Source organism: Leptidea sinapis, chromosome 9 (genome assembly GCF_905404315.1).
Source record: "Leptidea sinapis chromosome 9, ilLepSina1.1, whole genome shotgun sequence".
In the NCBI taxonomy this organism is placed as follows: Eukaryota; Metazoa; Arthropoda; class Insecta; order Lepidoptera; family Pieridae; genus Leptidea; species Leptidea sinapis.
In genome coordinates this window covers 6,050,818-6,072,640 of record NC_066273.1, presented here as the reverse complement: position 1 = coordinate 6,072,640, position 21,823 = coordinate 6,050,818, and the positions used below count along the sequence as shown (strand labels likewise).

The window sequence follows — 21,823 nt, the reverse complement described above, 5'->3', positions numbered from 1 at the left end:
GCGCTTTTGAATATTCACTGTAAATATTTCTTTTAAATTACTGAATCTACCATATGTTTGGAAAAAGGAGAGCTCGCGGAAGAACACACGAGAAAATCACCGGCCAATCTTATCAATCAATAGATAATGATAATAGTAAAGAAAATCGGTATTAAAATTCCTAGGATATGCGCATACTCTTTCTAGTTCAAGTTTTACACGTTCACCTTTTTTTATTCCAAAAGTATAGAATTTCTAAAAGCGGTTTTAATATATCCCATGAGACTCCAATTAAACGAGAGTGTATGTTTGGATAAAAGGCATATTTTTCTAAATGTATCGAGCTGGTTAGTCGCCTTTACGGGGTTGGAAAGTATTGTTGATACGTAAGACATCAACGCGCTACCATATCTTTTTATTAATTGCGTGCGGTCCAATTAAACCTAATTGAGTTAATTCTACAAAAAAAATAGAATAAATTCATTCACTTATATATTTAGTAAATAAGTTGAAAGTATTCAAAATTTATTAAATCAAACCTTGAAAACCATCTTTGGAAAAGTGGAGCTTTTTCTATACCTACTTCTATAGTACCCAACTAATTAATACCTAGGCTTTTCAGTCACCTCTGTATGTTACATGTTATTGATTTAATTTTACTATTTTCTTTGGCCTATTTCTGTGTCTGTAAATCTCCCTTAATCTTATCTTTTAATATCCGCATTCAATAATTTATTAGGTTATTAAATAGAAATCGCTTTCGTTGTATTCAAATATAATAACTTCTGATTCTTTCTCTTCTTCTTTCGTGTAGGGTGCTCCTTTTCATGGCTCGTTGGTCCATGTATAAGTCAGGACTGGCTAGATTCATAAGGTGAACAGCTTTCCTGTAAGTTGGATACTAAAATATTTCTTCTTCATTAATTTCTTCAGTGGTTCCATGTATTTCTCTTTATGACTGTCAACTTCTCTATCAATTACTTTTGTTGTAGCTACAATCTATCCAATATATATATATATTATTCTTGGTATAATATTGTCCTATTGTTTACAGCCATCTCTACTTCCTCGTGATTGGTTAAAAGAGTAATTTTTTCTTCATTTAAGGTAAGGCTTATATTTTCACTTTATATTCTCTTCTAGCATTCTCTTTAGCCTATGTGACAACTCTGCGAATATTACAATGTCATCTGTGAATCTAAAATGCTTTAGAATCTCTCCTCTCTCCCAAAGCAGGTCTGACCAATATGAAGATAAATTCATCTAGAACTGTCGCTAGGCTTTTAAAGAGGTTCTCAACAAATACGTTCTAAATATTCGATATAAGGGTGACGGGTCCATAGTTTTGATCTTAAGACAGTCTCCATTTTTAACAGAAGCACAATATTAGACACAGTGGACTTATATAGGTATATTTTATGTTGTTAAGATCCTTTTAATATTTATATCTGAAGTGATGCTATTACGTAACGGAAATATTGAAATGTAAAACAGTACTGAAGTAGTTCACAATCACAAGTGAATTACGTTTAAATGATTCTTATGTATATAAAGATAAGGGCGAAACTATTACAAAGCGTGTTATAAAGACTATTTTGATCACCGAAGCCAATTGTGAGGAGGGGGAGTAATAATAATAATAAAAATAAAAGCATCTATTCACTAATCATTGACCTTACTACATTTAACTTACATACTACTTATAAAGCATGTGACAAAACTCCATTGAAAGGAGCGTAATTGGAGTTCGGAGACGAGACAAAGTTAAGTTAGAAAACATTAAGAGTCAGACAAAATTCAAAAACGCACACAAGCTCTGTCAAAAGTAAAAGTGGAAATGGACTGGACACATTCTGAGGGAAAAGAAAGAGAAATGGACAAAAACCGTTACAGAATGGTATCCAAGAGACGGGAAACGAAGGAAAGGTAGAAAGATTAGAAGGTGGGAGGACAATTTTAAAAGGATAGCGAGGATTTTAGAGGGAGTAGTGAACTATAAAAAACAAAGTACTCTTATGTGCCTAAATGCATAAGGCATTTAACATTTAACCTGATTCCTGCCGCCGAATTCCACCTTCGCACGACACGCCACAAATTAGGATATCATCCCCACCATCTGGATATGTGGCGGTCCTCCACAGTGCGGTTTTCAAGGAGCTTTCTTCCTCGTACTACGAAGCTGTGGAATGAGCTTCCTTGTGCGGTTTCCGGGACGATACGACATACCTTCAAAAAAAGCGCGTACACCTTCCTTAAAGGCCGGCAAACTTTTGTGATTCCTCTGGTGTTGCAAGATAATGTGGGCGGCGGTGATACTTAACAATAGGTGACCCGTACGCTCGTTTGTCCTCCTATTCCATAAAAAAAAAATAAGGCGTTAACGAAAATTACACCGTCAAATGACCCTAATGCTGCTGTGTCCAGTGAGATAAAAGAACCAAATGGAGTGTAAATTGAACTAGAGCACCACAAATTATGGCACGACGTAACTAGGTATGATACCGATCAGTTAGCTGAGCCCAGTTCCCACGCCGCCGGGCCCCAGGGCCCGTCTGAAACCGACGTGGGCACTGAAACTTGAACCGCGATTTTAGATTTAATAGCTTCAACGATCTATGTAATGGACGTGATTTGCATCTTGTATTTCGAATTATGTTTATATAAAGATGGCTGAGGTTTTATAGTGATGAGTTATATTTTACGTAATTATATAAGTGTTGTTAGAATTGTAATTCTACAGGTATCATCAGCTATCATTGGTTATGGCTGACATTGTTAACTTGACGATTAATGATTGGTATGGTGAGATGGAATGATAGTTACTGTAGGTGCTGCGATCTTATGTCCAATTTATTAAAAAAATAATTGCGATTGCCGAATCAAATTCAAATATTTTTATCCAAAATAGGATGTGACATGACTTATTGAAAGTCAAAAAGTACCACCCATTTCAAAACGAATGCCGCAGACGTGAGATGAGACGGGCGCAACAAACTCAGCGGGCTTTTTTTTCATCGAAAAAGTATGTTTCCTAAGTGATTTTGTACAATTAAACTTATTATTTAATAGCCTGCGGGCGGTCGCTCCACTCCCAATCTGTGGTATCATTACGAAAGTCATTTATGTTACAGTAATAATATGTATTTGTAATAATGTATCGATAAGCGAAATTAGCATGTAGTGTTTACCTTTAAATGATTTTGCATACCGTGCACATGTAATTTAAATTGTTAATTGTTTAAGAAATATTTTTATGTAAAATCGCTGGTAGACCAACAAATAAATAAATAGTAACCTTTACCACACAAACGTTTCTTAACAATTCTTTTGAATAACGTAATACTTTTGTTTTGAACATTTTCAGGGATGCATATACATCGCCCCACAAAAGACTTACTTATTCGACTAAGGCGAGTAGTAGGCAGTATAAGTTTATGTCTGTTCCTGAAGTTAACATTATGTTTATGACAGTTTCTAGCAAATTCACTTATGTGCCTATGTACATACATTACATTATCAAGAATATGTATAGATCGAACAATATCGTACGATGTCATCGCGTATTTAGAATGACGTCAAATCATATCAGTAACACTATTCATTAAGGTAAAATTTATTCAAACAAAACAAATCTTATAATTATATTTACAATACTACCTATTATGTATACATTACATTAAATTAAAACTTAATTATAGTTTTGACGGGGAAGTGTAAAATTAGGGCTACTGGTAACTCAAGCGCTGGCAGCTATTTCGGTCAACGGATAAGCCTAACTATCCAACGCGGAAATGCTGCCAGTATTCTTGGTACGCTTAATGATAGTTTTAATTTAGGTTATTAATTTTTTTTTTGGTTATTTACTTATGAATGTCAAAACTTATATTTTCACCATTAGGAGAGTCTATATGGCAAAGGTTGTAAAGATGAAGTACATTGCCCCGAATTAGGTGTAATATTTTTTTTATGAATATAAGGGACTAGACGAGCAGGACGTTCAGCTGATGGCAATTGAACCCAACCCACCATCCTAACTGCTGACATTTTTTTTTTATATAATATGTATTATAATTTTTTATTAACATTATAAGAAGCGAAATACCAAAACAGACCTTTTTCTTTTACCACTTAACTACTTAATAATGCAATATCTGAAGCTGAACTTTGGTTTTGATGTTACCAATAAGATTTTGTAAGCCTAACTTGGATTCGTATGTCAGGGTATTAAAGGACCACTCGTGTGTCTGTCTCTTTGTCTGTTGACCATTTACCATTGAAGCTAATTCACTCCTAATCCAGTGCAATGATAATATTTTTTTTATTTTTGTACCTAACACTAAAACGAACGCGAAAAGAAAAATACTTCTGCAAACTACAATGGCACATTTTCAATGAAAAATCTTGCTTCAAGGATCCCAAACATGATTATTAACGTATCAATTATAATACCAACCGTTTTTATCGCGCAAACGGAGTGGAGAGCACAAGTGTCAAATAAATACGATATTTATAATAAGAAGTGTATTCAATAAAGATAAACACAAGCTATGTTGGTAGGCAACGAAAATATTTGCCGCATATTTAAAATGCATTATGCTAATAAAACAACAGGGTACCTATGCAAATAAAGATACGAACAGAGGCGAAATATTTATAAGAACTCTGCAGGATGCCTCACGTTTCACGATATTATGAGCACCTAGAACGGAAGGTCTCCTTTGGATTTTAGAGTTTTTTTGGAACAAAACGTTTCGAGTCGGACGACCTGATGGTAATGACACGCCCTGGATTATTGATGTAACCCAATACTGTAAGCAATATTGCAATTTCGCTCGTGACTGAGACATATGATGTTGTTGTGCCTTTCAAACCCAAGTATTTGCACATTACTGCTTCACGGCAGAAAAAGGCGCTACTGCGGAGCCCACCATCACTTCATCCAGCGCAATTAAGCCTGCTGAAGAAGAATGTTGAAGAGGAATGCTGAAGTAGAATGTTGAAGAAGAATATTGAAGAAGGACGTTGAAAAATAATGTTGAAGAGGCTGAGGAAGAATGTTGAAGATGAATGCTTGAATTTGACGACCTGTATAGCCGAGTGGTTAGCGATCCTACCTACTAAGCTAGAGGTCCCGGGTTCGAATCCTGGTAGGTGCAAGCATTTATATGATGAATATGGATGTTTGTTTCCGAGTCATGGATGTTTAAATGTATTTATGTATGGTTATATGAATTTATGTATGTTTATATGAATTTATGTATGTTTAAGTAAGTATATTGTATTAAATTATCATTAAATATAACACAGGCTATACATGCTTAACTTGGGGCAAGATAATTTGTGTAAAAAGTATATTATATTATAAATATTATTATTATTATAATGCTAAAGAAGCAGAATGAGAATGTTGAAAAATAATTTTAAAGAAGAATGTTAAAGAAGAATGATGATGCAGTTGAATAAGAATGTTAAAGAATTGTTATCCCGTTTGTGTTAAGATCGTCGGAAGTGATGATGAACTATATTCTTTTTATTATCAGCTTATTTCTATCATAATGGTCCTATGTCTGCTATGTCCGATGTCCACTACATGGGTCCATTTTGCCCTAATGACCTGTTTTATCTCAAATTTCCAACGTAGTTTCTTCCCCCTAGGTTAGATTACTTCCTAATAGAGCAAACTGACAGAAGCCGTCAGACGATCACCTCATGCAGAATTCGCGCTATTTATCAACCTGGGTCCTAAAGAATAATAAAAAATTAAATAAATCAACATTTTAACTTTTGTGTCTCAATATATTATTTATAATGTTATGTTATGTAATGAACATGAGCAAATAAGTGAATATACAAGAAGGTGTCAGAACCATAATGGTAACACTAGTAACAAAGTTAAACTAATTAATAGAATAAAATAATCGTGAGTAAAATGCATAAAAGGCATTTATTTTCACAAAATATATTCCGTGAGAATTCTTTTTGATGTCATATCAAATACTATTACCGCTTCGGAAACAAATGGCGTTCTGAGAGAGATGAAGCGGCGCAAGAAACTCTCCCAGCATTTATTTTTTGCGCTCTCTTTAATAAAGAATACAATTTTGTACCTACTGTAATTTTTATTGCTTCAAAATAACATAGATAGGCTGTCGAATAACAGATTTCCAGCTGTGGAGTAAGATTTACAACAGAGCCATTTTTTAATAAAACATTTAAATTTATTTATAGATAATGCCTGAACAGTGGATGGGACACTTTTATAAAAGTGTATACATTTACCCATATAGTTATTATGATTCTTATAAAGCCTACTAGAATTAGTTACAATGATGCCTACTACTCAGCTAAGTTGAGTTAGTAGGGTTTTTTAAAGGTATATGCTTGTGAAAAATAGCCAACCAACAAAACATCTCCCATTTTGGTTGGATGGTTGTTGTGTACTTTGACGTCATAGTTCATAACAAACAAACTGTATCTAGAGAGATTTGAAAGAATTTATTTAGTTTGTTGTCATAATTTTACGTCGAATTCGCTTTGACCAATGGCATTGTTTCCCAAATACTTGAATTTCCCAGAATTGTTTTCAATATTTTAACGTTATTTATATCTAGCTTAACGTTTATCAAAAAAGTTTTATTCTAAATCAAATACATATACCTTATTATAGAAAACTTCATAATAGTAAATGTAGAATAATTTTTCACGTTTTCATCTTTCAAAATGATTTCTTCAATGTCTGGCAATTCATTGTATATGAATGTAGTTATGATTTTGAGAACAGATTAACCAACATATCTAGAGATAAGTTTAAACGCACATAATAGGTAGGTAATTCATTTTCGTTTTTCGTCTCATCTCGAGTAGGAATTATAACTATTGTATGAACATTCATTCTTCAAGCGGCCGCGGCGGTGTGAGATGAATGCTCGAGGTATACATGTAAAGGCATTACAAAGCATTGCTGCCCTCCTATTATATAGGCGGCGTGCTTTTATATGAAAGACTAAGAGACAATGTAATCTTTCCACTAATCTTTTGTTGAAGCTCGATGGAGATAGCTTTAGGTACTTTTGAGAATGTAGGATCTGTTGAAATATGAAATTCTGTGTGATTCAAGATGTTTATTTACAGTAAAATAATCAATAATATGTTGTACAAATAAGGTTGAGTTTTGTTAGTTGTATTAAGACTTTGCTCTGAAGCATCATACTAATTTTTAGCATAAAATACTCTGTCAATTTATTTATTGATGATATTATGTATACGAATGTCACGTTGAATATTCGCAAATCATAGTTCTCGATAGATGCCGACCTACGTAATAGAATCTCGACCTTATGTCTCGTACGTAAAGGTCGAGTATAACATAACTTTTTGTTACATAAGCAATGTGTTTACATGTTTACTACTTCTTGTAATTTCTATATGCACTATTCGACATCATTCGAGAATAATTCTTAGGTATTTATCTATATGCCAAACTTATTTTCGAAAGCCAGAAAGGTTAGAGCTATTTCTGGCTGGGGTTGAAAGAACGCTATGATGGTACCGTCATGTGACAAGCAGGCTGGTTATTCATTTCCGTCAAAATTACATGCTCAAACGTTTTAAAATGTATACTAAAGATAAAATTGAATATCGTTTTCAGGTGGTTGTTGTAAGAGGAATATGCCCTTACAGTATCTTGTGTGCTATTAAGAAACCATTAATTATGATTTGATATCATTCTATGTACTGTTTATCGATAAGCATTACACTTAATGTAGATACATCACTATTTATGATTAAATCGTTGTAATTTTTAGCGCAGAGAGCAGTGTCTCTATTACACTTACGGGCCTTATAGGAGTAATTAGTGATGGGCGGTGTATGATCGATAGTTTAGTTAAAATATTTATTTTTACATGTATGAAGACGAAATGTTTTGGGTGATCGCGCAATATAATTTCAATATATTTTATAGTAATAGTTACTGTTTATTGCTGTCAAGTATGGCATATAAAATGAGAACAATCTCTTTGCGTTCGGTCGTCACAGCAAGTAATATAAATAAGCAATGGCACGTCATGTATTAGTGGACGCCGAACGTCAGATCTCCGTTATGGCCCTTGCGGCCACAGCCTTAAATTATTCTCTCGAAATGACGTATTTTAGGCCGACATGAGTTATATGTGCGACCGGCATGCCTTAAGAACTGTGTAATAAATAGTACCGCCAATAGATTTTGTATTTTAATATCATGTATGTGTCACAAAATTTTCAATTTGCGAGTAAGGTTCAAATAAAATTTATGCAATGGCCTTTATAAATTTTTGCGCTTTTGAATCGACATTTTTTTTGATATTGTTTACTAAATCTTCCATTCACAGACCACTCTTTGAAACCAAAAAGTATTTTACAATATAGTTTGTAAGGTGCTGAAATCAATATATGAATTTTCATAGAAACGAAAAATCTCTATAATATAAATTTCATTAAATAATCGCATCTAGCCTTAAATCATTTGTACATATAGATAGACTATGACAGCTATTAAAAAGTCGAAAAAAATAGACTTTAGAACTAACCTCTATTTTGAGCAATTCACACACACTAACACAAAGTGTCATACAAATCGGGAGTGTAAGACGTAGCTTGTCACGCACACTAAAATAATATTCCTGGTCTGTTTTTATCGGTCGTCGCACAGCAAGGGACTCTTTCTAGACGTATTAATGATCTAAACATCTCGCTATTATGTGCACAGAGCATTTTATTATATGGGTATTGAATGAGACTGACCTGTCACGCTCGGCTATGTTACACTGGTTCGTATAAAATTGGTCAAGTCGACTAAAGAAGCATAATCAGTCAGAGAAAAAAAATTCCAGAATATATAAATATAGAATTATATAAACAAAATCACTACATAATTTCTTTGCCAATCACTATCACTTTAAGACGACATTGCTTTTTCTCTGCATGATTTCGTAACTCGACTCAATATTTAATTAATTTAAACATTCATTGTAAATTTTCTGCTAATTTGTATATCTAGGACATATTTGAACAATTTAAAATATACTTTTTTTTATTAAAAAATATACAACATCTTTGAAAAATCTAAAATAATATTTTTTTTTGGAATAGGAGGACAAACGAGCGTACGTGATAAGTGATCACCGCCGCCCACATTCTCTTGCAACACCAGAGGAATCACAAGAGCGTTGCCGGCCTTTAAGGAAGTTGTACGCGCTTTTTTTGAAGGTACCCATGTCGTATCGTCCCGGAAACACCGCACAAGGAAGCTCATTCCACAGCTTCGTAGTACGAGGAAGAAAGCTCCTTGACAACCGCACTGTGGAGGACCGCCACACATCCAGGTGGTGGGGATAATATCCTAACTTGTGGCGTGTCGTGCGAAGGTGGAACATTTTATAGCTTTTTAACTCGTATTGGAATATATTAACAAATTCTATTCGAAAATAATTTTAACTTCTAATATTATAATGAATCATGAAAATTACTCAACAATTAAATTTTAACGTTTATCTCCGGTAGATATAATTCACAATAGTTTGTCACAGAATATGTAGAGTTTCTGCAACCGCAATATTGTCGCCTTATCGTTTTTCCGGAGCTTACCAGGAAAGTTTGACGAGAGTGTTCTTTAGCTCTGTTTGTCGGCAACATAAAGACATCCTGTGTGGTAAAGGTAAATATCTATATATACATCCGTTAGAAAAGTAAACTAAGTGCAAAGTCAATACTTTGTTTAATACTTACTTAATAATTGTTTACGAGTGGGCCTCCATTGCACAGGATGCGGGCTAGATTATGGGTACCACAACGGCGCTTATTTCTGCCGTGAAGCAGTAATGTGTGAGCATTGCTATGTTTCGGTCTGAAACGCGCCGTAGGCAGTGAAATTACCTACTGGGCAAATGAGACTTAACATCTTATGTCTCAAGTTAACGGGCTCAATTGTAATGTCAAACATAGCTCGAGGGACAAATGGCCGGTGAAGCAATAAAGTCCTCGAATGGCGACCACGTACCGGAAGACGTAGTGTAGGTTGGCTCCCCACAAGATGGACCGACGATCTGGTCAAGAACGCAATACGTTGGTTGATTACAGCGCAGGACCGATCAACGTGGAGATCTTTGGGGATTCCTTTGTCCAGCAGTGGATGTCTTCCGGGCGATATGATTATGAAAATTAAAGTTTTAGATTTAGATATGTTTATGAAAATAAAATATTTGAATTTGAATTTTATTTACCTACAAAATCTGGAAAAAGAAAAAATAATAATATATTCTTATTACATCAATGTATTAAATATCAGAAACAGTACACTTCGACTTATCAGTTCATGCGACTGTTGCGATATCTCATGCTGCCAATAGATGATAAGTTTTACATTTCTGTGTAGAATATTTAGGTATACAGCTTGATAAATGCTCAACCCACAATGAGTAATTTCATTATGTAGGTGTGTTATTTGACTACAAGAAAGGTGGGCGATTTCGTGATTTTCTTCAATCTATTATTTGTTTCAATTGATTTCAGTTCTAGATTTTCTTCCGCATAATTTGTTAATATAATTTTAAATTCCTTCTGAAGAGCTTATAATTATAACTGTCGTTACCAGGGGCGTGCATTGGTTTTCTAGCAAGGTAGGCACTGTGAATCTAACTAGTCGTGATTTAGCTTTGGACTAAGCAATGATCGCTTACCGTATGTGTTTAGTATCTAACGCAAGGAAAATGTTATGGGTGGGTGTTCAATAGAAGTTTGGTAATAAAATAACGACACGATATGAAACTAACTTGACTTTAACACTAGTGCTATATATATTTAGATTAATAACTAGGTAGGCACTGCCTAATTGCGTATATCATATGCACGCCCCTGGTCGTTATCTTATTTTGAGTTAGAGAAAGAAAATGATCAATTAGTTTTCCTATTTCCAATGCTAATTCTTCTCTTTTCATTCTTTTATAACCTTAATGTGTGGCAAACATCTTGATTGGGAACAATTTGTTATGTTAAAGTGATATATCCCTAATTTCTGGGATTGATAATAATACAATTGAATTTGTAACCAAAATGAATGAACGATGCGGGACTCGAACCCGCGATCTCTCGGGTTCCGTCCGAGCGCTCCTATCAACTGAGCCAACCGTTCGAGTGACGTATGGTTCGTAAATCTTGGTTTTGATTTGAAAGAGCAACATTTCAAGACAATTTCTTGATATTTCCAATTATTGGGGTTGAGCACCTTATCAATTACTGTAAATTAGATCCTGTAGATGGAGCCAGGAGACTTGAATAAGACATCCCAAGACTTACGAACCATGCCTCACTCGAACGATTGGCTCAGATAGTAAGAGCGCTCGGACGGAACCCAAGAGGTCGCGGGTTCGAGTCCCGCATCGTTCATATATTTTGGTTCTTAGAAAAGGTGCAGACCAGGCTATTCATGAAATAAGTTATTTTTACAACAAATTGAATACTTAAAAAAAATAAAAAGGTCCTGCTGTGTTTGTTATGCATGTTTTGTCTCAAGTCTAAGGCCTTCCGAATTGCGACTCCATTCTATAATTTATTTCCAAATCCAATCTTGAATAAAAAAAATATCTGAGCTTGAAATACAAGATTGCAATTTTCCTTTTATAATGAATTTAAGCTGAATTTCAAATTTATTGAAGTAGGCGTTACTTTGCGAAAATCCATAGTTATCCAAATGTTTTAAGTTTTCTTAAGTGATAATTCTCGTTAATTCTAGCATCCTGAAGATGCCTCGTGACGAAACACGTGTCGAATTGTTTAAAGACAAATATTGGCGGAATTAACACTAAGGAAAATTTAAAACATTTGGATGAATTTCAAGTGTTATGCGAACTTACAAGTTAATAAGATTATATGACATATTTTGCATAAAATAATATGAAAAGTTATGGTTTTATTCTAACAAAACAAGGATAAATATTTATATCAGATCACAGCAATTTATAACTATCAAATTACCAATACCTACATTGAAATGTGTCGGCTAAGTGGCTTTAAAAATACGAGTCGATATTTTGTGTTTTATTTAGCCTTTTTACTGAATATTAATATAAAGCGATGCACAAATATGTAATGTTTTATTTCCAACAAACTGTGAAGCAAATTACTTATGCTATTTTAGTCGGGTGTTGTGTTTTTAAATTACTTCTTATACAAGAAAAGATTAGAAGTGTTGTTAGAAATGTGCTGAACTGAAAATTATAAATTTTGAAAGTAAATTCTTAATCGATTTGTATGAAATTTTGAGAATGGGCCAAAATCTATTTTTTATAGCCTTAATTTTTTTTTATTAATTTGTGTACATTTGCTGGGTCAGCTAGTCTTCTTCTTTCTCTATATATAAAAATGAATTACTTTTCGTTAGTCTCGCTAAAACTTGAGAACGGCTGGACCGATTCGGCAAATTTAGGTCTTGAATTATTTGTGGAAGTCCAGAGAAGGTTTAAAAGGTGAATAAATAGGAAAATGCTGCTAAATTAAAAAAAAACAACAAATTTGTTTTTCCTTTGATGTGTCTATACATAATTTATTGATGCACGGTTTGACAGTTCTGCTGTGGAACAATTTCATTACTACAGCAGGGTGCATATTTTACGAAGTAATTTTTGATGTTATGATATTATTATTGACAAATTCATATAAAAACATTATTTTATTTATTATATACAGAACAATGTCTGTCGGGTCAGCTAGTTTTATATATAAAGCAAGTTGTAAACTAACTCCTGACTACTGAAAATAAACGCTATAAATATGATACTAAGAAGGAGGGGACAGGGAGCAACAGATGCCAAGATAAAATATATAAGGATAAATATATACAATATAATAGGATGTGGTAAAAAATCTCTTTTTTAAACCAATTTTACAGCTTCAGCATTTTACATTATAATTATATGATGCAAGTCCTGCAAGATTAGACTTTCCTATTTATTTATTTACCTATTGTGTAACCCCCTTATTCATAATGGTCCGCTAACTTTAAACAGCCGCTTAGGAGTGTTTTTTCTCATTCTGACTTAGGTCAATAGAAGAAGACAGAGAGAGAATTAGCAATGCTTTAAGTTAGCAGACTATTATGAATAAGGGGGTAAGTGTATAAGTTTTCGGCTTATACAAGCTTCAATACGTTAAGAGACATTCCCAATAGTAGGTTAACAGTATACATTAAGCAAATTATTATAGAATCTACCGTCAATGCAAAAACACTAAATGTTTTGTCGATTTTGCTAAGCCTAGAAGTGGGTATTAACATATTATTTTTATTTCTGGTATTTATACTGTTTTTCGCGTATCTGTATGTAGCTCGAACAGCTCTTTCCTGCGGCACAAAAACAGAATTGATATTAGCAGCATTACCTTTCCCAAATTAATATACCTACATAGGATAGTTAGCGAAAGGTAGAGTCATTCAATCGATATAATCTATAATATTTGAAGTAATAATAACCTAAATATTTTGCATGTTTGTATATACTGATTCATACAAATTTATTATAAATTGTATAATTATTATACTATAATTTATAAATTTATTATTGATAAAAAAATTAAAATACAGGTCCCAGTTATGATCCTTGGGGAACTTTCGATGTGACTTTAACTGGCTGTAGTAGAAAGCCCTCAGCAGAAACTTACTTTCTACGAGTTTCAAGATATGAGGATATCCATCTTAACAAATTACCATGAACTGCATTAGCTTTTAACATGTGTTACAAGATGCCATACGGCCGTTCCCAATATTCAGTCTATCTCTTACTTGAGATAAAAATAGTAACTATTGTTGACTTTTCTGTCCCAATAAACTTATCGACGGTAACTCACCTTATCCGTACACGCTGTCTGTCAATGGGATGACGTATAGCTTACCAGCGAAGTTTGTATCGAAATTGCAATTCACGCGTCCCAATATAAGGCGATATGAATGACTTATCGGGTATATTGGGACAGCTTCAGATTATTGACAGCTAATTACTGACAGTAGAAGGTAGTGATTTATCTCTTTCTGTAGATAGTTTATTGGGAACGGCCGTTATTCAACCTTGTCAAACGCAGTTTAATGTAATCCGCATTAAGTCACCGCAATTAACCAAAAAAGTTACACTGCAATCTAATCAAGTGCAAATCTAGTGCAATTTTTTGCAGACAATTTTCAAACAAGACGAGCAGGACGTTCAGCTGATGGTAATTGATACGCCCTGACCATTACAATGCAGTGCCGCTCAGGATTCTTGAAAAATACAAAGATTCTTAGCGGCACTACAATTGCGCTCGTCTACTTCAGACATACGCTGCTAAGTCCCGTTTGCACAGTTATTTCCCTAGATACGGCGCCCTTCTGATCGACACACAATAATGCTTACACGTTTCTGCTTCACGGCGCCGTTGTGGTACCTACCCATAATCTAGCCGGCATCCTGTGCAAAAAAATCTAACACTGGTAACAAACAATAATAATATCTTTAAAAGTTTACGGATTCTGATATTTCTTCCATATTTAGTCCTCCCTTTAGTCCTCTTCACCATACCTATTATAGATAAGTTTTAAGAGTTTTATCGAAATATGTGTAGGTACAATTGTTACAGCGTCATTAAGCTGTAAATCTTGATACAAGTAGTAGTAAGAATTGCGAATAATTTAAATATTTTATATTATTGATGGTATCTGTATTCGCCCCTTTAATACAAATGACCTATCCGGTTTGACCCATAGGTATGGGGTGAAATTGGAAATATATTTTTTTATAAGTCTGTTGTATTTCCTATCCATTAAGATTGATGTCAATTTTTTGTACATCAAAGTATTGTTAACTATATACTTAAAGACTTATGATGTTAAAATAATAAATAAATAATATAGATACTAATTTATAGCGTCTTGGTCTTAACTATCCGGTGTCCCCCCACATTCCCCTATGATATATTTAAAAAATATACTAATTCTCCCTTTTCTTTATTAAATCTGAATATTACGTACGTAATCATTTTAATAATAGATAGGTACTTAACTAATAAAGCTTGTCTTTGTAGACAGGTAAAAACACCAATGCCATAGGAATAATTTGCTTTCAGTATCATTTATGACAAGTCGGCAAACTGGTTGATCGGTCACATTTTATTTCGCAACTCGATTTTGCATCGATACCTACCTACCTAAATTAAAAAAAGAATTGTCTGGCCTTGCGCTTACTGGGACTTCCAATGTTATGACTTATTTGTCTCGACTTTGTAGATTTATCGATTTTCAAAGAACACAATCGATTGAATCAGCATAATAAATATATACTTAATAACCTGCAAATTGATTTTTTATGCTGCCTCTGACGTGGTGTTTGGAAATAGAAACATCTGGCCTCATTATCTATGAGGAAGAACAAGATTAAGATAAATTTATGATGTTGGTGACATAACCATTGTATTATATATATAGTGATCTGGTTAATTCTATTACGGTTACTTAGCAAGTAAATAACCCACCTTAGAAGGACCATAATGAAGAGAGTATACATAATATACAAATTTCGACGATCTTATTCTATCTCATTCTTACACTACAGTAGGTACCTACCTATAGACACATGAGTAAAATAAAAGGTACAGAGACAAAGCTTCATACAACCACGCGAAATGGTTGCACTACTACAATGATGCCCGGGCATGTGTGAGTGTCCACTGGCCGCTTGCTGCGGTTGACGATCGCACAAACAGTTGACAAACTCAGGGTTACTTATTGCTTTATTCATTGCAAGCTTGAATATTTTAACATAAAAAGTGATAATATATTATTAGATGTGTGTAATGTGTGTATAACGGGCACTTATAACTGTAACTTTTGTATGAAATGTTTTATCTAGGGTTATTTAATATCGATGATAAGACCCAATAAAAAAGCCAGTATTAATTTTTTGTTTTGTTTAACTACTCTTAACTTTTTTGTAACAACCCTACTAAAATAGTTATCAATTTTGTCCGCTCTTATGAAGCTTAGTCTCTGTACTGTTTATTTACTCATGTGCTATAAATATATGTAATGTATTGTATTTTAAGTTTTAGGCGCTTATTTAAATTTGACAAGTTTCAAACACAACTTACTATTAATTTGTAATAAAGATATAGGTAGGTTTTTCTTTGTTTAAGTATATTTTTTAGATACACCATCCCTGCCTGTATTAGCTGTAACACTCAGCTTTGCCAGTATATATCTACAATAACTATTAGTCGAACATTTTAGTAATTATAGAATATAAAATTTTATCTGAAACTCAATACTATCTTCTGAGTTTTTTATTTCCGTAAGAGTACGTAATATTTTTTATTATAATTAGTTAATTATGTATCTATTTGTCTATTGTAGGTAAATCACAGGCATGCATTAGGTACAACAGATAATCTACTTCAATATAGATAATTCGTAGGTATTCAATACAGCCAATATTTAAAGTTTTATAAAAAAATTAAGAATTTTTAAAAAGAATTAAAAATTGCGAGGGACCGTAGTGAATGCCGCGAATAAAAAAATCTAATAATTGTTTTTTTTTGTCAATATTATTTTAATACCACAAAAGGGATGTTCTTCAACTTCGCTGCTATCAGACAATCTGTCAGGGGAAATTATTAATATCAATATAAAAAGAAACACAGCCAAAAAAGTAACATTGCCAAAAAACAAATGACGCAAGCCGATACAAAAATGATGTAAGTGGACTTTTTCGTTTTTTATCGTCAATAACGTGCTAAGTTCAGAAGCGTCAAGTGGATCAACGTCTAAATCTAATCAAAGACACATACCATTCATGATACGACTAGTAAAAACCGACCACGTAATACCAACTCGATCGCTCTATATCGGGCGATTTAAAAAATTTCATCATCGTAAATTACAACGGCGTCCGCCATTTGCATTTTTATTGTCGCCTGCATCATACGGAATGGATAAAGCCTGTAATATAATCGGCGCTCCGCTAAATTGAATTATTTATTATACGTTTCGTTTGTAAAATACAATTATTCGGCGGCGGAGTGTCACCTCACGATGTCTTTTTCGGTATCAGCTCGAATCTGCGGTCTGCAAATTCACATACATATTTAAAGCTAAAAAATTCGCTATTATACTTTCCTGATTTCTTTACAGGCAGTTGTGTCGCGGCTCTGATATTGCACGGTCTAATTTTAATTTAAAAATATTTTTTTGTTGATTCTGAGTCTTCGGCGATTGTGTGGTTTCACTGGCCTGACGGTTATAACTATTCCAAATGGGTAAGCGAATTTTAATTTGTATTATAGATGTAAGATACGGATAATTTAATGCGGATATTTTCATTTTAAAACGATTAAAATGACTTGTAATTTACAGCATGCGATACGCATAGCGAGATGTTAAGAATTCAATGAAGAATTCGGTGGCAGATTGTAGATTAATAACATTTATCATTCCGAAATATTTGCATTGAAATATTTGTTGTTTGATTCGAATGTGATTAGAATATTCGAGAATTGTTTTAGAGTCGCGAAACCGGAATCCGAGTAATTTAAGTTTGGTTCAAAATTTTAATTCAATTTTAAGCGACTTCTTTATTATTACGATTGTTTTGGGTTTATTTATGAAAATTAATATTTTTTTAATATAAGTATTATTGATGTGTTGTGTGTTTTTAAGATGAAAATAATGGGCACAAGCTTTAGTCCGACCGAGTTTATCCTTTAAATCAAAGCTTAACAAGATATTAACGGTAAACAGCTATGTTCAAATAAGGAATTGACTCTATTTTAGTCTTTCATACGTTCCGACGGGAAAGTATAACTGATAATCTCTACGTCTACCGATCCGCGTGTACATTCGTGCTCAAAAATAACAAAGACAATTTGACAGTCCCGCGTTTAACACTGTGAACACAAAGACAGAAGATTACTTTGAATAGATTGAGGAATTTAAGCCGCGACTGTACCGCCGTGTTCTCACAGCGTCATGAGAATGCTCTTTACAATCGATATTCAAAAAAAGAATAGAATCGATGTCTCTGTTGTCAACGAACAATTCGTCCGACGATGGCAACATTACACATGAAAAATAACCTTTATGTGAATGATACACAGATTAATATCGCTTATCAAAATAATCACGCTAAGCATTGCATCAAATCAAAAGTCAAAGAGCTTAAAATTATTTTTCGCTTGGTTAAAAATGATAATGTCTCTCTGAAAATAATTAATTTTCGTACAATGTTTTAATAACTGTATATTATGTGTTAGAGCCGACTGACTCTTGCGGCCTTAAAAATAAAATTGACATAAAGTTATAACTAATCATAAACCAAGAAAATGTAAAATGTTTACAAATAGACATTTTGCTTACGATTGGTTTATTCGGACGTATAACGTTTCCCGCGTTTATTTGCACGGCAGCTTGTCATTCGGTCAAACTTCAGAATTATCATAGTGTTGTCAACGATATTGTAAACATTATGCATTCTTTGTTTATGCTTAGTTATAACTTTATACCAAGTATATTTGTAAGGCCGAAAATATTTTACTTATCTCTTTGTAATAATAAAAGAGGCCGTTAAAATATATCGTTAAATGGATTTCAAAAGTTGAAACTCCATCTTTAGAGGTTTCAAAATTAGAAAATTAGCAACGCATGTCGAGCAGTGTGGTCGAAGCTCGGAGTTTTTCATCCTGTCAACAAAAGAGCTTAATCGATTGACGTCTTTGTAACGTCATAAACGCCGATTGTCTAAACGCATTGTGAGCAAACATTCGGTTTATGTCACGCATTGTTTAGCCGTTAGCGTGACACTTCGTTGTCTATGGCGTGACAATAACTCTATAAGCTCCCCGTAGTTTCACATAATGAAGCCCAATTCGTTAAACAAAGTCATCCGTAATATGTTTTGATATTTTTGGCCATTGTCGCCGTTTGCATCGATTGGATTCGAACAAGCGTGACGGCGTTTGAATGGTATTCGAGAATTCCTTTTTCAAAATTGACACATTGTTTGTAACAATACGCCAATGGAATCAGATATGACGTACCCACCTAGTCGCGTGTAGTTCCGTTATTAAAATTAATTATTTGTTGATGTGGATTTTGTAGATAACTGTACAGGTTTTTTTTACTACTGACAGTCTTCAAGATTAACGGTTAATATTAATTTTGTTAATCATTTATATTTATATTCACATAATTGTTAAAGATACGTAGGTACTTATTTATTTATTGCAATTACTGTTGGTAGGTATTAAAGTAAAAATTACAGCACCCAGAATTTACCAAAAAATTAAAGATTTCTCCTTTATATAGAAATGTAAAGACTTAAGGATATTCATAATTAAGTATACCTACATTAATAATAGCATTACTAATTGTCATTATCTATTCAGAAAATGACTTATAAATAATAACTAACCACTAAGTCTACCACTCGTAACTAACTTAATAAACTTTTTTAAATCACTATAAATAAAAACAGTGTGAATATTAATACTCTCTTTGTACAAGTATTATAAAGGTAATGTTAAAAATTGTATGGTCCAAAATTCTGATGGATATATCCCGAAGGTTAGCTATATATCGCATCGGTTTATGTAATCCAGAGTGTAAGTAAGAAGGCTTTGGGGGCGGCGCGTATCACAGTAGCCGGGGGCGATCGTAAATAACCAGCTACACCGCAAACAGAGAGCATTTACTACATTATTATATTTTATACATGCACTCTATACGGAGCTTCTAACACGCGGGCAACCTACATAATAACGAGAACGCGAAGGCGTAACCCGGTGGCAATCTTGCGTCTCACTCCTAAAAGCCTGCGGTGCTACGTGCGAGCGAGACGCACAATCACAAATTTATTAAAACGAAAAAAACCAACTGCTACCGCACTACGCGGTGCGTCGCACACAGAACTAGATAGGTACATTTTTCCACGTCGCCTTGAAGGAACGAGATAGGTAAATGCGCTCGCGTGCGACAAGGACGGCTATATATCCGCGAGTTCCGTCAGTTAAACGAGCGGCGATGTGGGCGCTTCTGGTGTTGCGCACGCGCAACTTGCCGCGATTGAGTTCCACGCTGTTTCTTAGCCCGTGTGACCTTCTTGCTGAACTAAGGAAGCATTTTGGCTGTAAAACATTCATTACCCCCCTCGCCCTGCGCGGCTGTGGTCTCGCCTCGACGAAGGAGTGAAAAAGATGCAAGGCGTCCGACAGCACCGTTGTTAAAGGTATTCGTAGAATGCGTGATCTGTATCGGGGCTGTGAGGGGCGCGGGGTCGCGGGGTCCGTTCGGAAGCGGTGGCAGCTCCCATCGACTCCTGGGGTTATTCTTCCTCAGGCCACTGCTGCTCGAGCTCTGTACCAAGCAAGCTAGTTTTTTCCGTCTCGACGTACACTCGTTAAGCCCGTGCTAACACGAGAAGTCGCCACTAATAAATTACTGTTTTTACCGCACTTGGAACAGTCTACGGCGCGCTCTCGACTAATTTATACGTAAAAATAACCATCAATCAGTTATAAAACCAGCGCATATCACAGTAAGTACTTAACACTTTACTAGTTAACAATTGCATTATTTTATTATTGATTTCAGAAGACCTAACTTAATATTACTAACAGATAAACATTGATAAGTTCAATTAATTTATTGTTACGAACACTGTTGCTAATATTCTTAAAATATTTATTAATTTTCCATTTCATATTTCATATAATTTCTGAGTGATGATATCGAATGGATTTTATTTTTGAGCACTTGTGAATGTGTTTTAATTTTTGTTTCGTTCAAATTCTTATTGGTTTTAATGAAACATATTGATGTATCATTTAACGTGATAAATTGACAATTCTATTTTTATGCTAATATAGTATCAATAGATACTTATTAAAATATGAAAAATTACGAATTGTCCGCAACTTCTAAATGATGAGTTAATTATTATCAAAATTATAAATGAAATTTAGATCAATAAAATCGAGTAGGTACCTATTAGCTAACTACTCAATTAGTATGAAAATAATTTAAAATAAAACATGCACATCATAATAATAATAAAAATAAATCCCTTTATTTCCTTATCTAAAATTTACATAATATTCATTTAATATAGTTAAGGCCCCTGATACCGGCATCCTCCAACAATTTCCAGATTGTTCTTGACTTTGCTTTCTGGGTCCAGTTTTCCCCAGCAATTTTTATGATCTCATCAACCCATCGCTTTTTCATCTTCTGGCTCTCTTGCCTCGTGGTCCAGACCAATTGGTGACCAGTTTTGTCCAGTTATACCAGCTTTGTCCTGTTGTACATGCACATAACTGTAATCTAATTAATTATTAAGATCTTAATTGTTGGCTATTATAGTTAGCCACTTTTGAATACTCACAAATTCATTGGATGAAGGAAGATAGTTTAACCAAGATTTTTACAGACAGTGTTTTACGATATGTCGATAAAGAATTATCAAAATTTTAAAATTCACTTAATATAGAGCCTTAATAATTCGTATCTTGCTGTTAGATAACCGATAAAAACAGGCCAGGAATATTAGATTATTATATATATCACGTTGTTTTTGGTCCAAGTTATGACAATGGAAACTATGAGTAATTTAGTTGAGAGAACTCTATATTTTTTGAATAAGGTCTATTTTTTTATACTGATATAACCGATGAAAACAGGCCAGGAATATTAGTTTAGTGTGAGTCTAATACTCGCGATTTGTATGACACTTTAGTGTGCGAGAATTTCTCAAAATCGAGGTTAGTTCTAAATTCTATTTTTTCGACGTTCTCACAGCTGTCA

The 21,823-nt window shown here is 33.8% G+C and overlaps 1 protein-coding gene across 3 annotated transcripts in view; it reads left to right on the top strand.

The window, feature by feature from the left end:
* The first annotated feature begins 17,001 nt into the window (after positions 1 to 17,001).
* LOC126966030 (protein drumstick) overlaps positions 17,002 to 21,823 on the top strand; it is a 48,392-nt gene continuing 43,570 nt past the window's right edge. The window contains exon 1 of one of the 3 annotated variants that reach the window (XM_050809906.1): positions 17,002 to 17,286. The gene's annotated coding sequence lies outside the window, so the exon portion shown is untranslated. Of the gene's footprint in view, positions 17,287 to 20,124; positions 20,250 to 20,348; positions 20,559 to 21,823 lie in introns of those variants that run through there. The other 2 variants (XM_050809909.1, XM_050809907.1) reach the window with 2 other exon arrangements.